Below are 14,630 nucleotides of genomic sequence, written 5' to 3'. Positions count from 1 at the left end.
AGAGTTTTGTAAGGACAGGCCCTAAGACGCGTGTGGAGATCGGCGAGGTGCACCTGAACCAACACCCCTGCCCCTGCTGATGATTGTTGACTTTAGTGGTTGCTGTAACTGACACTAATTGACACTAACTGCTGGAGGGTGCATGGTGGGAGAGCACTGATCTGGGTGGGCAGAAGGGTGGCAGGGACTCAGGGGAGGCACTCTGCTTTGTGCAGTTCAATTTGACAATATACTCTAAGTGGCACAGTAGAGAGGAACGGAGCAGTAGGCAGACAGACAAAGACATGTCTAAATCACAGAAGTCTGGTAAACAGCACTTTGAGATGTACACCCAGGCTAAGGATCAGGTGATGGCAGAGGAGTCGTCTGGAGGCGTCTCTCACCCCGTCCCCTGGACCCTAGTGGTGCTTTTAGTGACATTAAAGCTATGTTTAGTCAGCTGCAAGCCGGAATTCAGTGACTAGACAGGAAAATGGCTACCCTAACATGTAAGGTGAACCACATGCGGGTCCGACAGGATAAGCATGGAGGAAGGCTTGACGTGGTCATGGGGCAGGTCTCAACGGTTGAAGAAGAATCCATTGCAGCCATGCGGGAACTGGTCCTGGTTTGGAGGGCTATCAAGGAATTAGATGATAAACAAGAAGATTTGGAATCTCGCTCCCGCCGAAACAATCTGAGGATAATTGGGGTGCCTGGAGCAGTAGATGAGCAAATATGGAACTCATGGTCGAGGGTCTCTTGCAGGAGGTCCTTGGGAGCGAGGATTTCTCAGCGGTGTTCATTGTGGAGAGGGCCCAGCGAAATCCCATTGAGAGGAAGCTGGTTCCTGGCGCTCCAGTCAGGCCAATAATAGCTTGGATGTTGAATTATCGTGACAGGGACCTGGCCTTATGGAAAGCAAGAGAAAAGGGAACATTGCTCTGTCAGGGCGCTACAATCCCTCTATTGCCTGATTTTTCAGACAAAGTGCAGATGTCCAGAAAGACTTATGTTGACATTAATAAGAGGCTTCGGGAGAGAGGCATTCAAACACCGGAGGATGCTAACACATTTCTTGAATTGCTGCCGAGGGTACCGCGGCGTAGAGGGAATAATGACCAAGGGGAGAATTTCCAGTGAAATGGAAGCATGGATTGATAGTTGACGGGATCTATGATGAGGGTTCTGTTTCCAATGGTGAGGTAGGAGTAATTAATGCAGGAGTGCTGAGGCAGCTGGGTGCTAGTGTGTCCTCCTCTGGAAGCATTAGATCATTTGTGGGGAGGGGAGATGGTAACTGGCAGGTCAGGGTTGCTGGTGGGGGGTGGTTGGGGGCTTGAGGGGGGTTGTTGGGGAAACTGGCGAGTTGGAAAAGTCGGTGGGGGTGGGAGTGGTGGCAGAGGGTTAGAGGGGGGATCAGGGGAGAATAGTGGTTCTGGGGATCGCTCTTGCTCGGTCCTGGAAGTCATTTTGCTATTGGGCTGGGCGATATAGAAATACTGGGTATATAATGAGACATCCAGCAATTTGTGTGAGCAAGGTGCAGAAGTATGGCTGCAGCACTTAAGTGTATGACGTGGAATATTAGGGGGTTAAACTGCCCTTCTAAGTCCCATAAGGAACAAGTTGCTTACCTGTAACTGTTGTTCTCCAGCATGGGTCTGGCATGGATTCACATGCTCATAAATATTCCCCGTCGTCAGGCTGGGAATCCTCAGTAAAGAAAAAATCAGTATCAGTTTTGATTCTGATCTGTCTTTCTTAGTAGTAACCAATCACTGATCTCTGGGTCATACTGCCCCCAGGCAATGACTGCCTTCTCCCTAAGCCCCGCCTCCGGCAGCCATCCTCAGATTTGGTAGCACGTAAAGTGGCAGTATGACCAAGTGAAGAGCCGCAGAGGGGTAGGCGGGAGGGTTCGCGTGTGAATCCATGCCAGACCCATGCTGGAGAACAACAGTTACAGGTAAGTAACTTGTTCCTTATCCAGCATGGGGTCTGGCATGGATTCACATGCTCATGAATAAGAGAATATTTAGCAGTACACACATGCACAACCACGGGAGGTGGCAACAGGCTCAACATTAAGCAATACAACAACTCAACATTAAGCATCTCTTACCTCCTCACCAGGCTTACCTTAAGCGAACAGGTTGCGCAACACTGCTTGGCCGACCCTGGACTCCTCCCTGGAGTCCCGATCGACGCAGTAGAATCTTGTGAAGGTGTGCGTCGACCTCCACGTAGCAGCCCTGCAGATGTCCAGCAGCGGTACACCAGACAGGAACGCCGTGGTAGCAGTGATCGCTCTGGTCGAATGGGCTCTCGGACGGCCGGGCAGCGGTCGGTTTGCCAACCGGTGACACTGCATGATGCAGCCGGAGAGCCATCTGGAAATGGAAGTCTTCGAGAGAGCCTTCCCTTGATTCAAAGACCCAAAGTTCACGAACAGCTGTGACGTCTTCCGAAAACTCTTTGTGCGGTCCACGTAGAACTTCAGCGCTCTAGCTACATCCAGCAAGTGCAAAGTCCTCTCGGCCGGCGTCGAAGGCGACGGGAAGAAAACTGGTAACACCAAGGGCTCGTTGAGGTGGAAGTCCGACGGCACCTTGGGCATGAAAGAGGGGTGCGTCCTAAGCACTACCCTTGTGTCATGAAAAGTCAAGTATGGAGGCTTGCAAGACAGGGCCTGAATCTCTCCCACTCGTCGTGCAGAGGTGATGGCCACGAGGAACGCTGTCTTCCATGACAGGAACTTCAAGGGTGCCGAATGCATAGGCTCGAATGGGGCTCCCATGAACCTGGTCAGCACCACATTAAGTTCCCATGCCGGGGCAGGAGCCTTCACCGGCGGGAATGAACGGAATAGTCCCTTCATAAATTCCTTTACCAGGCGATGAGACCACAAGGACACCCGTCCCGTAGTCCTGGTATATCAGGAGATAGCAGCCAGAAGAATTTTTATGGAGGCGTGAGCCAGTCCAGCTTGGGCCAGCGACAGTAAGTACGGCAGCACTTGAGGGGCCGTAATCCGCAGAGGGTTAATCTTCTGTGCACGGCACCAGACAGAGAACCTCTTCCATTTATGACCGTAACACTTGAGAGTTGAGGACGCCCTGGCCTTTGCAAGAACCTCTCTGCAATCAGCCGGGATATCGTACCCTCCAAACTCTAGCGTTGCAGGAGCCAGGCCTGCAAGTTCAGCGACTGTGGGTCGTGGTGTAGAATGGCGCCTCCTTCTCTGGAGAGAAGATCCGCGTCCGCCAGCAGCCTGACTGGCGGGGACGTTGACAAGTCCAGAAGGTCCGGGAACCAGATTTGCCTCGGCCACGACGGTGCGACGAGGATCAGCCTGCACCTGGACTTTTTGAGCTGGCTGATGAGGCGGAGCAGCAACGGCAACGGAAGGAACGCGCATAAAAACAGGCCGTCCCAAGGGAACGAGAAAGCATCGCCCATGCTCCCCGGCTGCGGGAACTTGTTGGCGAACCTCTGGCACTTGGAGTTCGTCGCCATCACGAACAGGTCGATCTGGGGTTTGCCCCATCGTTGGAAGAGTCGATCCACTTGATCCTGGCGCAGCTCCCACTCGTGGCACGAGCGCAGCTCCCTGCTAAGTGAGTGGGCGATGGTGTTTTTTATTCCTGCCAGGTGGAAGGGAACCAGAAACATCCCCTGGGCAACGGCCCAGTGCCACAGATCCTGGGCCTCCTTGGATAGGGCTGGGGATCTGGTGCCTCCCTGCTTCCGTATGTAGAACATTGTGGTGGTGTTGTCGGTGAAGATCCTCACCACCTTGTCCTTGAGGGACGGGAGGAACGACTTGAGCGCCCAGAACACTGCACGGAGCTCCAAGATGTTGATGTGAAGAGACCTCTCCTCCGGGAGCCAAAGGCCTCTTGCGTGGAGATCTCCGGTGTGGGCCCCCCAACCCTCCAGAGAGGCGTCCGTAGTCACCGTCTCCTGAAACGCCAGGGTTTGAAAGTCCGTGCCTGTCGTGAGGTGAGCCCGAGTGCCCCACCATAGGATCGCCCGACGGAACTCCTCGTCGAGGGGGATCCTGTCCTCGAAGCAGCCCCCTGCCTGAAACCAGCGGGCATCGAGGAACTCCTGTAGCAGACACATCCAAAGTCTGCAAAGGGGTACAAGGTAGATGCATGAGGACATCATCCCGAGAAGGGACTTGATGGACCTCACCCTGGCCACGTCCGTGGCTAACAGTCGCCGTACCTTGCCCAGGATGGTTTTGGTCCTCTCCTCTGAAGGGGAGGCCAATTGCTCCACTGTATCGAGCTTCGCCCCCCAAAAACAGTGCTACTTGTGACGGAACCAGGTGGGATTTGGGGTAGTTGATGGAGAACCCCAGCTCCGTGAGCAACCGGACAGTCCTCGCCATATGATCGACGGCAAGTTCCCTTGACCTTGTCCGGATTAGCCAGTCGTCCAGGTAGGGGTAGACGTGGATCCCCTGCAGGTGCAGCTGTGCTGCCACTGGTGCCAGGCACTTGGTGAAAACCCTGGGTGCCGACTTTAATCCGAACGGTAGGGCTCTGAATTGGTAGTGGCGTCCTTGAACCACGAACCTGAGGAACTTCATGTGCCTTTCTAGAATGGGGATGTGGAAGTAAGCATCCTCCAGGTCCAGCGACGATAGGAAGTCGCCTTCCTCCAGCTGTCCCAGTACGTGCTGGAGGGTGACCATCCTGAATTTCTGCACCTTGATGTATGTGTTTAACCGAAGCAGGTCTAGGATGGGGCGCCAACCGCCTATCTTCTTCCTGACGAGGAAGTACCTTGAGTATACTCCGGAGCCCCGGAGCCTCCTGGGGACGAGCTCGATGGCACCTTTCTTGAGCATCGCCTTTACCTCCAACAGCAGTTGAGGGACGTGATTCTCCTTCCTGGCCACGGGAGGAATGCGAGGGCACTTCTTTAGGAATTCCAGCGAGTGCCCGTTGGCCAGGGTGTCCAACACCCAACGATCGGTGGAGATGGACTCCCACATCCTGACGAACTTCGTCAGTCGGCCTCCCACTGGGGTGCTTCGGTGGGGGCCCGACCACCCGGCCGGGTGAGTCTTGCTTGGAAGCGGCCTTGGCCTCCTTGGTGACGACGGCGGGACCCCCTTGCTTGCTGCGACCTCTGTAGGCCTCCTGGGAAGAGGAGCGGGCCGCCTGGCAGTAGGTGGAGGAGCCACCGCTGGATCCTTTGGAGGCACCCTGTCTGCCTCCAGAGCACCGAAAGGGCCGTCGCTGCTGAAGCACCCCAAGTGCCCGTGCCGTCTCCGAGTCGGTCTTGATGGCCTGTAGAGACTCACCCACCGCCTTACCAAATAGGTTGTTGCCGTCGAATGGCATGTCCAACACTCAGGTCTGGACGTCCTGGCGAAAGTCTGTCGCCTTGAGCCATCCTCGTCGTCGGAGGCAAACTCCGTTGCCCAGTTGGCGAAATCCGGTATCGGCAATGTCCGTTGCCACTGTAATGGCGTGATCCGACGCCAACTCGCCCTCCTGCAGAATTTCTAGGGCCTCCGCCCTTTTGTCATCAGGCAGGAAATCTAGCAGGGGAGCTATCTTGAACCAGAGCTCCCTGTCGTAGCGGGCCACGATCGCTAAGGCATTGGCCGCCTTAATCGTTGTCGCCGCCGACGAGATGACTCGTCTTCCCATAGAGTCCAACTTCTTACCCTCGCTGTCCGGCGGGGAAGTGGAAGTTGAAGCCGCCGCGCCCACTGCCTTCTTCTTAGCCGCTGCCGAGACGACCAAGTCCGGCGTGGGCTGGGCCCTGAGGCACAAGGGGGCGGCATTGGGGACTCGGTACTTCTTCTCGTACCTGTCCCTCTTGGCGGGTGTCGTGGCAGGGTTCTTGAGGACAAATGGAGCAAGAGACAAGGTAAAATACCCAGTCATACAGCCGCTCTCTAGTATCCCAATCCGGGTAGTGGTTTCTTACAAAATTTCTGAAAGTTCAGTTTAAACCTTTGTTATAACTTGCAAAAAAGTAAGACTCGAAGTTACTGTTGTTTTTCAACAATGGTTTTTATCTGCCAAAACGATAGTCTTTAGAAACTGAGTAGTCACTAATAATTTCTTAGTGAGGAAGAGTTCGCCACAGTTAACTCATTGATCAGACCAAGTTATGACAATGCATTTCGGAAATAAATTTCCTTCATCAGGGCCAGTCTAACCATAGTTCATACAAATTCATAATTTAAGCAAACAGTTTGAGTTAGTGCAAAACCACATACATAATTAGGAAAAACATCATTAGGAAAAATAACAAAGAAAAAAACAAAATTTAACACATACCAGCGAGATGTGGTTGCAGAAGCAGAAGGGTAGAGCAAGAACAAACAAAAGAAACAGAAAGAAAAGGGCAAATCAGTTGTTGTCATGAGCAATGTGTAGGAGTGACCATAAATCAAGGAGATAGTTAAATACCTGGGTCAGGTAGGTCAAGCGTAGCAAACTATAACAAAGCTGTCAAGATCAAAAGGAACTGCCCGACCGAAATCAGCGCAGTGTGTATGACTGAAGAGCGGTATCTAGAAGCAAAAAGTTCTATGGTTTTTAGTATTGATGGTAACATAGAGGCTGAGAAAAAGCTATCATGAGGCTCACCGTCTTGAATGAGTGAGCGGAGCAGTTCTCCTGTGGTCTGCCGTAAGCAGACTGCCTTTGTCGCATCGGAGCGTTGCTAAATACGACACGTGATCGCGGTGCGCCCAGAAGGGCGCACGCTGAGTGTTGAAGCTGCAATCAAGCCGTAGGGCTTGAATTGGGCTTAAGTAAATATTTATCAGACCTCCCAGGGTTCTTGAGGACAGCAAGCCCCTCGTCCCAGATGTCGTTGAGTAAAGGCACCGCGAGGACCGTCTTCCGCTTAGCCTCTCGTCGTTGGTACAGAAACCCCTCCTTTTTCTGTTCTTCAGGGCAGAGCTGGAAGAGCTCGGAAGCCCTGGTTTTCATGGCGTGGAAAGAGCCAACCTCGTAAACTGGGGATGCCCGCGGGGGGGTGACGACGGGATGTCTGCTGTGTCATCGCCGCCGTCGTGGTCTGTCCCCGTCGCCGTATCCTCTCCCGGTGAGGGGGATGAGGGGTCCACCGGCCTCGCCGGCACGAAGGGCGGAGAGGGGTGGACTCTCCTTCGCTTGTTCGGAGGGTTTCCCGACGGGCCTGGTTCTGGATCCTCCGGCGGGGTCCGTGGTAATCTCATCCTTATCTCGGTACATAAGGATTGGATTGCCAACAAAATGGCAGCCGAGCAATCCTGGGGCTCGGGCAATGGCTGCGACGGACGGGATGGCCATTCCACTGGGCCCTGTTCGTCCTCCTCGTCGCTATCTTTGATCACGTCAGCAGGGACCGTCCCCTGGGATCGAACCTTCTCAAACCTCTCGTTGAGTTTTATGAACCTCTCGTTGAGGCCTATGGACCTTTCGTTGAGGCCCCGCTCGGTCTCCACCAGTTCCTCCTCAGAGGCTGATTCCGAGTCTGTAACGGCCACCGCCCCCCCCCACTTTTTCAGCTAGGGGCTTAACGGGGGTCTTAGCGGTGGGCTGGAAAGAGGATTCCCTCCGCGGCGGCAGGGATAATCTGGGCCCAGAGGCCGTTTCCATTGGCGTAGTCGCAGCCGGCTCCGCCAGGGTCGCAGAGACCACTTCAGTAGAGGCCTTAGCCGGGTGGATCAAGGCCCTCACCACCTTAGGTGCGTCCTGGGCCTTCGCCTTGGGGGGAGGGTCAACGCCTCGCTCCCCCTTCGAGATCGACCTGGTCCGCTCCAGCGGCCTACCCGGGTTCTCGGACTTCCTCTTCCCCGAACCAGAGCGCTGGCTCATGGTCGAATGTGTCAGGGAAGTAGCGCCCTGCTTGGCAACCGAAGAGCCCGACCTTTCGGCGCTCCCAGAGCCCACGGACTCGCGGTGTTTAGCCTTCTGTTGGGCCCCTGTTGCCAGGGCACCCTCAAAGGACTTAGAAGACCGCTCAGTCTTCTTCTTCGACTTCTCACTTGCTGTGCCCTTCTCCAGCCAGGTGGCGAGGCGGGAACGACGATTTTGTTTGGTCCGTTCCGAAAGGTTCTTGCAGAACACAGTCCTTCTCCACGTGCGTCTTGTCCCCATGGAGGCAGTAGAGACATCGCGAATGCTCGTCCTCCTTGAAAACGTTATATAATCCGCATCCAGTGCAGTTCCTGAACAGCTTGGATCCGGGCGTCAAGCTCCCTTTGTCCTGGGCCATGTCCGTTGAGGTAGGCCGCAGATCTTCCAGAATCCTCCAAGACGTGTAAACTCGACGAAAACTTCACCCTTGAGGGGCTTAGAAGAATTCCGAAACGGGTCCCCGTTATCGGAAGTAGAAACGGTGGAGCTTGAGGCTCGAATAAACTGAAAAAATGAGAAAATCTCCTGAAAAAGCGTGAAAACGCAGTAAAAAACTCGAGAGCTAAACACGAGGACTCCCAACACTTGAGCATGCGGTAAAAATCTGAGGATGGCTGCCAGAGGCGGGGCTTAGGGAGAGGGCAGTCATTGGCTGGCGGCAGTATGACCCAGAGATCAGTGATTGGTTACTACTAAGAAAGACAGATCAGAAACGAAACTGATACTGATTTTTTCTTTACCGAGGATTCCCAGCCTGACGACGGGGAATATTCATGAGCATGTGAATCCATGCCAGACCCCATGCTAGAGAAGGTATTGTTATATATGCAGCGCCACCAGGTCAATATAGCGTTCCTTCAGGAAACACATCTGACACCGCCGGGGGAGGCACGATTTTGGCAGAAGTGGGGTTGTCATCGCTACTTTCCTCATACTCCTCATATTCGAAGGGGGTTTGCATACTGGTGCATAACTAGGTCGGGTTTCGCCTGAGATAACTAAGGATCAGGAGGGATGGGCATTGATGGTTCTGGGAACTGTACACAGCCAGGCAATTACCCTAATCAATTACCATGGCCCCAATCAGGACTCAGTGGAAGCATTGGAGTGGATAGCCCGGCAACTACATGAGCGCACAACTGCGGTAATTATGTGTGCAATGGAGTTTAATGCGGTGTTGGACCTAGACCTCGACAGAACTGGGTGGGGTTTCGTAGGCAGCTGCTGAGATTGACCTATAAGCTACGAAACCTATGTTGGGCCTGGGAGTTAAATGATATTTGGTGTAATAGACACAAGGGTGGGGCGGCTGCACTTTTCACTCCATGGTGCATCAATCAGCATCACGATTGGACTATTTTTTGGTTTCAGACACAATGGCGAGCTGGGTGACTGAGGTCACAACATTGGCACGTACACTATCAGACCACGTGCCAGTAGTGATGACTTTGGAGGTGATGGGGCGGGTGAGTGGAAGTCCGCCCTGGGTGTTTAAAAGTGAGGGATTATCCGATGAGGTGTTCTGAATTGGGATAGCGCATTCTATTGATAAATTCTTTGAGGAGAGCGTGGGCTCGGTCAATTCATATGCAGTGCTATGGGAACATTTTAAGTGTGTAATTCGTGGGGAGGTTATCTCGAAAGAGTCTGGAATACTGAAGCAAATTCGAAGGGAATTTGCAGACAGTGAGGTACTACTGCGGCAGATGCAGGCGGATGCAGGGACTATTAACACGTCAGCAAAGCAGAAGGAGATTAGGGAGGAGTTGGATAAATTCTGAGTATTGGTGCAAAGAGAGGTAACGTTTCTGTGGGGGAAAGCGGCTGTTCAGCAATATGGGGAGAGACAACGTCCTGGTAGATTACTTGCTAGGGCTGCAAGGACTGACACGCCAAAGACACACATCTTCTCTGTTAAAACTGAGCATGGAGAGTTGAAGCACACGGTTAGGGATATTATCCAGGAGTTCTGCACATTTTACACCATCCTATACTCCTCACAAGTTCAGGTTTCGCAGCCTGAGATGCATAGTTATCTAGGTCAGGTGGCGCTTTACTGCTGTACAATGAGGAGAGAGAGTGGTTGAATCGTCCCATAACGGTGCAGGAAATCCAACTGGAAATTAAGGCACTGTCATAAGTGAGGGCCCCGGGACCTGAAGGCCTTATGGCCAAGTTTTACAAGCATTTCACATTGAAGATAGCCCCACATCTTTTGGAGGTATATCAACAGACTCTGATATATGGATGATTGCCGGAATCTATGAGGGAGGCAGTGGTTGCTGTGTTGTTGAAACCAGGGAAAGCAGCGGATGAATGCTCATCCTACCGCCCTAATTCGCTTATCAATCTATATAATAAAATCCTACCTAAACAATTGGCGGCACGGTTAGCACTGTTAATGCTCAGATGTGGGTGGTCGGATCAGTCAGGATTTATTCCAGGGCGCTCCACCTCGTATGGGGTATGACGGATGTTTCATTAAATGTCTGTGGTTCAACAGGATAGTCGGTTGTTGCAGCACTACTAGATTCTGAAAAAGCATTTGACTTGGTCGAGTGGCCCTTTCTATTCACAGTGTTACGGAGGATGATGATAGGGGAGGAGTTTATATCTATGGCCTCCTTACTTTAAACTATTCCTGTAGCAAAGATCAGAGTGAATGGCCAGCTGACTTCGAATTTATTTATTTATTTAAATTTGTATAGCGCGCAAGCAGCCCAGGGGCATTGAGGCGCTGTTACTTGCATGAGCTTAGTTACAGACATGGTATAAGTAAGAGGCATAATACAGATAGGAACAAGCAAGGTTATCATTACAGCTTATGCGGTTGGTCAATACAATTTAGGCAGTGGGTCATATGGTTGGTATTATGCAGCTGCGAGGGACCTTATGAGAAGAGGGTGGTTTTCAGTGCTTTGCGGAAGGCTAGGAGGGAGGGCTCACCACGGATGGTGGGAGGTAGGGCATTCCAGAGAGTGGGTGCGAGATAGGGGAAGCTGGATCCACCTGCTCTGGATCTTTTTACTAATGGCACAGAGAGCATGTTGGTGTAGGGTGATCTTGTTGGTCTTGTAGAGGCGACGGAGTGGATTCTTTGTGAGAGGTAATCGGGGGCAGTGAGATGGATGCATTTGTGTGTCAATGTGAGCGCTTTGAAAGTTATTCTTTCCTTTATTGGGAGCCAGTGGGCTAGTTTTCTGGCTTCCGAGATGTGGTCCCTTTTGGCAATACCTTGGGCTGCTCGGAGAGCACTATTCTGGATGACTTGTAGCCTCTCCAAGTTTTTTTTTGAGGTTCCTAGGAAGAGTATGTTGCAGTAGTCTAGCCTGGAGCCGGTGATGGCTCTGGCTATGTTTGTGCAGTTCTCTTTGGAGAGGAAAGGCCTGACTGCGTTGATCAGTTTAGCATGATATGCGGCTGAGGAGGCAATGGCGTTGACTTGTCTGTCCATGGAGAGGTTAGAGTCTAGATAGACTCCAAGAGTTTTGACTGAGTCTGAAACAGGTATTTTGATGGTGTCGATGGTGAAGTGACTGAATTGGGAGTCAAGTTTTTTTAGCGTTTCGGGGGAACCTACCAGTAGGAGTTCTGTCTTGTCAGAGTTGAGGCATAGTCCATTGTCTGCCATCCAGGCTTGGATGGTGTTGTAGAGGTTGTTAAGGGTCATGGAGTCGGTGTCGTAGTTGCCTGTGAGGGTAAGGAGGATCTGGGTATCGTCCGCGTAGTTAGTGTAGGATATACCCATAGCGTTGAGGATGAGGAAGAGGGGTCGTGTGAAGATGTTGTAGAGTGTGGGGGAGAGGCATGAGCCTTGGGGCACGCCAAAGAGTATGGTAGTGGGTGAGGCAGAGGCTAGGTCGGAAAATACTTGCATGGTTCTGTCTTGTAGGAAGGATTTGATCCATGCTGTGGCGTCAGGGGAGAACTTGGCGGTGAAGGAGAGATGATGGCAAAGGACGTCATGATCTACGAGATCGAACGCTGCAGATAAGTGAAGGAGTAGGAGAAGAGCTGATTTGCCCATGTCTCTGGCATCGTCCATTTGGTTTTTTAGGTCAAGTAGGGCGGTTTCAGTCCCATGTCTAGGGCGGAAGCCAGATTGGCGGAGTCCCAGGAGTTTGTTTTCTTCGATGTAGTGCTGAATCTGCAGATAGGCTGTAGGCTGCTTTGTCGAGTATTTTGAGGAGGAAAGGGACAGTGGTGATGGGTCTATAATTGTTGGGGGAGGTGGGATCGAGAGTAGGTTTTTTTAGGAGGGGGCGGACCCATGCTTCCTTGAGGGAGGTGGGGACTTTCCCTGTTGCGAAGGAGGCATTAACAAATGCTGTCAGGAAGGGAGCAAGTGCTTCAGTGCAGTCCTTGATGAGAGTGGCTGGGCAGGCATCACCTTTACAGTTGGATGCTTTGATGTTCTTCATTATGTTAATGATATCCTTTTCCTGTATGGATTTGAAGGAGAAGGGTTGGGGACGGTCTTGGGCTGGTGGTGGGAAAGGGATATGAGTATTGGGCAGGGCTTGTTTGGTAGCTAGTATTTTGCTTTGGAGGCGGCTCAGTTTTGTTAGCATTGCCGTTTGAATTTCGTCGCACCAGGCTTTGTCTTTGGTGAAGTTCTGGGGGGTGGGAGTAGGAGTCTCTAGCTCTCTAAAAATTGCAAAGATTTCTTTTGTGCTGGATTGGGCTTCCGAAATTCTGGATTCAAAGGATTTGGATTTTGCCCGGGTGATAGCTTTTTTGTACTCCGTGGAGCAGGCTTTAAAGATCAGCTTGTCTTTGTCAGTGTGGGATGTATGCCACTGAGTAAGTGCTGCCTTTTTCTCGTTTCGGAGTGCGAGCAGGTCTGGGGTGAACCAGGAGTTAGAGTGGGTGGTGGGTTTGTATTTATGGGGTTTTAGTGGGGCAATGGAGTTGATAGCTGCTTTAATGGCAGCATCGTAGGTTGATGCAAGAGTTTCTGGGTCTGCGGAGAAAGGTGGTCTGAAAGCTGGGCCTTGTAGGAAGGGCAGTAGTCTTTCCTTAGTGAGCTGGCGGGAGCTTCTTGTGAGGCAAGGTGGTAGGGGTTGGGGTGGCGGGGTAGAGGAGCTGGTGGTGAGGATGCTAAATGTGATGATATGGTGGTCAGACCATGGGGTGGGAGTGTTTCCAGTGATGATGAGTGGGCAGTTGTGCTGAGCAATCCAGTCGAGTGTTCTGCCCTGAGTGTGCGTTGGGCTAAAGATGGTGTTCTTATAGCCTAGTGTTGTTAGGGCTAAGTCAAAGGATTTGGCTGCTGGGTCCTTTTTATCCTGGAGGCCTAAATTGAGGTCACCAAGGAGAATGGCTTTCGAATGTTTTTTGAGGTTGTCAGATAGGAGATGGATGAGGGCGGCTTGGAAGTCTTCTAATGGGCCAGGAGGGCGACAGACAATATGAGCGGTGATGGTACAGTTGGGGGAGAGGATAATTTTGACTTGGAGGTAGTCATAGTTGCTGTGTAGGGGTTTTTCTACCTTTCTAATACTATAGCAATCCTTAGCGATGATTGCGACCCCTCCACCTTTAGAGGGGCGATCTTGTCTGGTGATGGAGTAGCCAGAAGGGAGTGTCAGGGAGAGCGCAGGGCCAGAGGCATCGTGCAGCCATGTTTCTGATATCATGAGCAGGTCAAGGTCATGGGTGGATATGAGGTCGTGAATGTCTAGAGCGTGGGCGCTGATGGATCTAGCATTGATCATGGCGCATTTGAGGTGGGGTTCTGTGACGACTAGGGAGGGGTGTGTGGGAGGAGAGGGTGAGGTGATGGGCATGGTCGGTGTGGAGCTGGGGGCTCCAGTGGTGTTGTGGTGGACGGGAGTAGAGGAATTGGATATGATATATTTAGCACTGGGGGGCGCAGTTTTGGGACTGGTGGGCAGAGGTGAAATCACATTTGGCACAATAGCATTCACAATGGGGGTAGAAGAATTGCATATCACACATTTTGCACTGAGGGGCGCAGTTTTGGGAGTGGTGGGCACAGGTGAGATCACATTTGGCACAATAGCATTCACAATGGGGGTAGAAGAATTGCATATCACACATTTTGCATTGTGGGGCGCAGCTTCAGTGGTGGTGGGCAGAGGTGAGATCACATTTGGCACAATAGCATTCACAATGGGGGTAGAAGAATTGCATATCACACATTTTGCACTGGGGGGCGCAGTTTTTGGAGTGGTGGGCACAGGTGAGATCACATTAGACGCAATAGCATTCACAATGGGGGTAGAAGAATTGCATATCACACATTTTGCACTGGGGGGCGCAGTTTTGGGAGTGGTGGGCACAGGTGAGATCACATTTGGCGCAATAGTATTCATAATGGGGGTAGAAGAATTGCATATCACACATTTTGCACTGGGGGGCGCAGTTTTGGGAGTGGTGGGCACAGGTGAGATCACATTTGGCGCAATAGCATTCACAATGGGGGTAGAAGAATTGCATATCACACATTTTGCACTGGGGGGCGCAGTTTTGGGAGTGGTGGGCACAGGTGAGATCACATTTGGCGCAATAGCATTCATAATGGGGGCAGAAGAATTGCATATCACACATTTTGCACTGGGGGGCGCAGTTTTGGGAGTGGTGGGCACAGGTGAGATCACATTTGGCGCAATAGCATTCACAATGGGGGTAGAAGAATTGCATATCACACATTTTGCACTGGGGGGCGCAGTTTTGGGAGTGGTGGGCACAGGTGAGATCCCATTTGGCGCAATAGCATTCACAATGGGGGTAGAAGAATTGCAT

The sequence above is a fragment of the Ambystoma mexicanum genome, chromosome 10 (genome assembly GCF_040938575.1).
Source record: "Ambystoma mexicanum isolate Mex_15411 chromosome 10, UKY_AmexF1_1, whole genome shotgun sequence".
Taxonomy (NCBI): domain Eukaryota; kingdom Metazoa; phylum Chordata; class Amphibia; order Caudata; family Ambystomatidae; genus Ambystoma; species Ambystoma mexicanum.
This window is presented reverse-complemented; position numbering follows the sequence as displayed.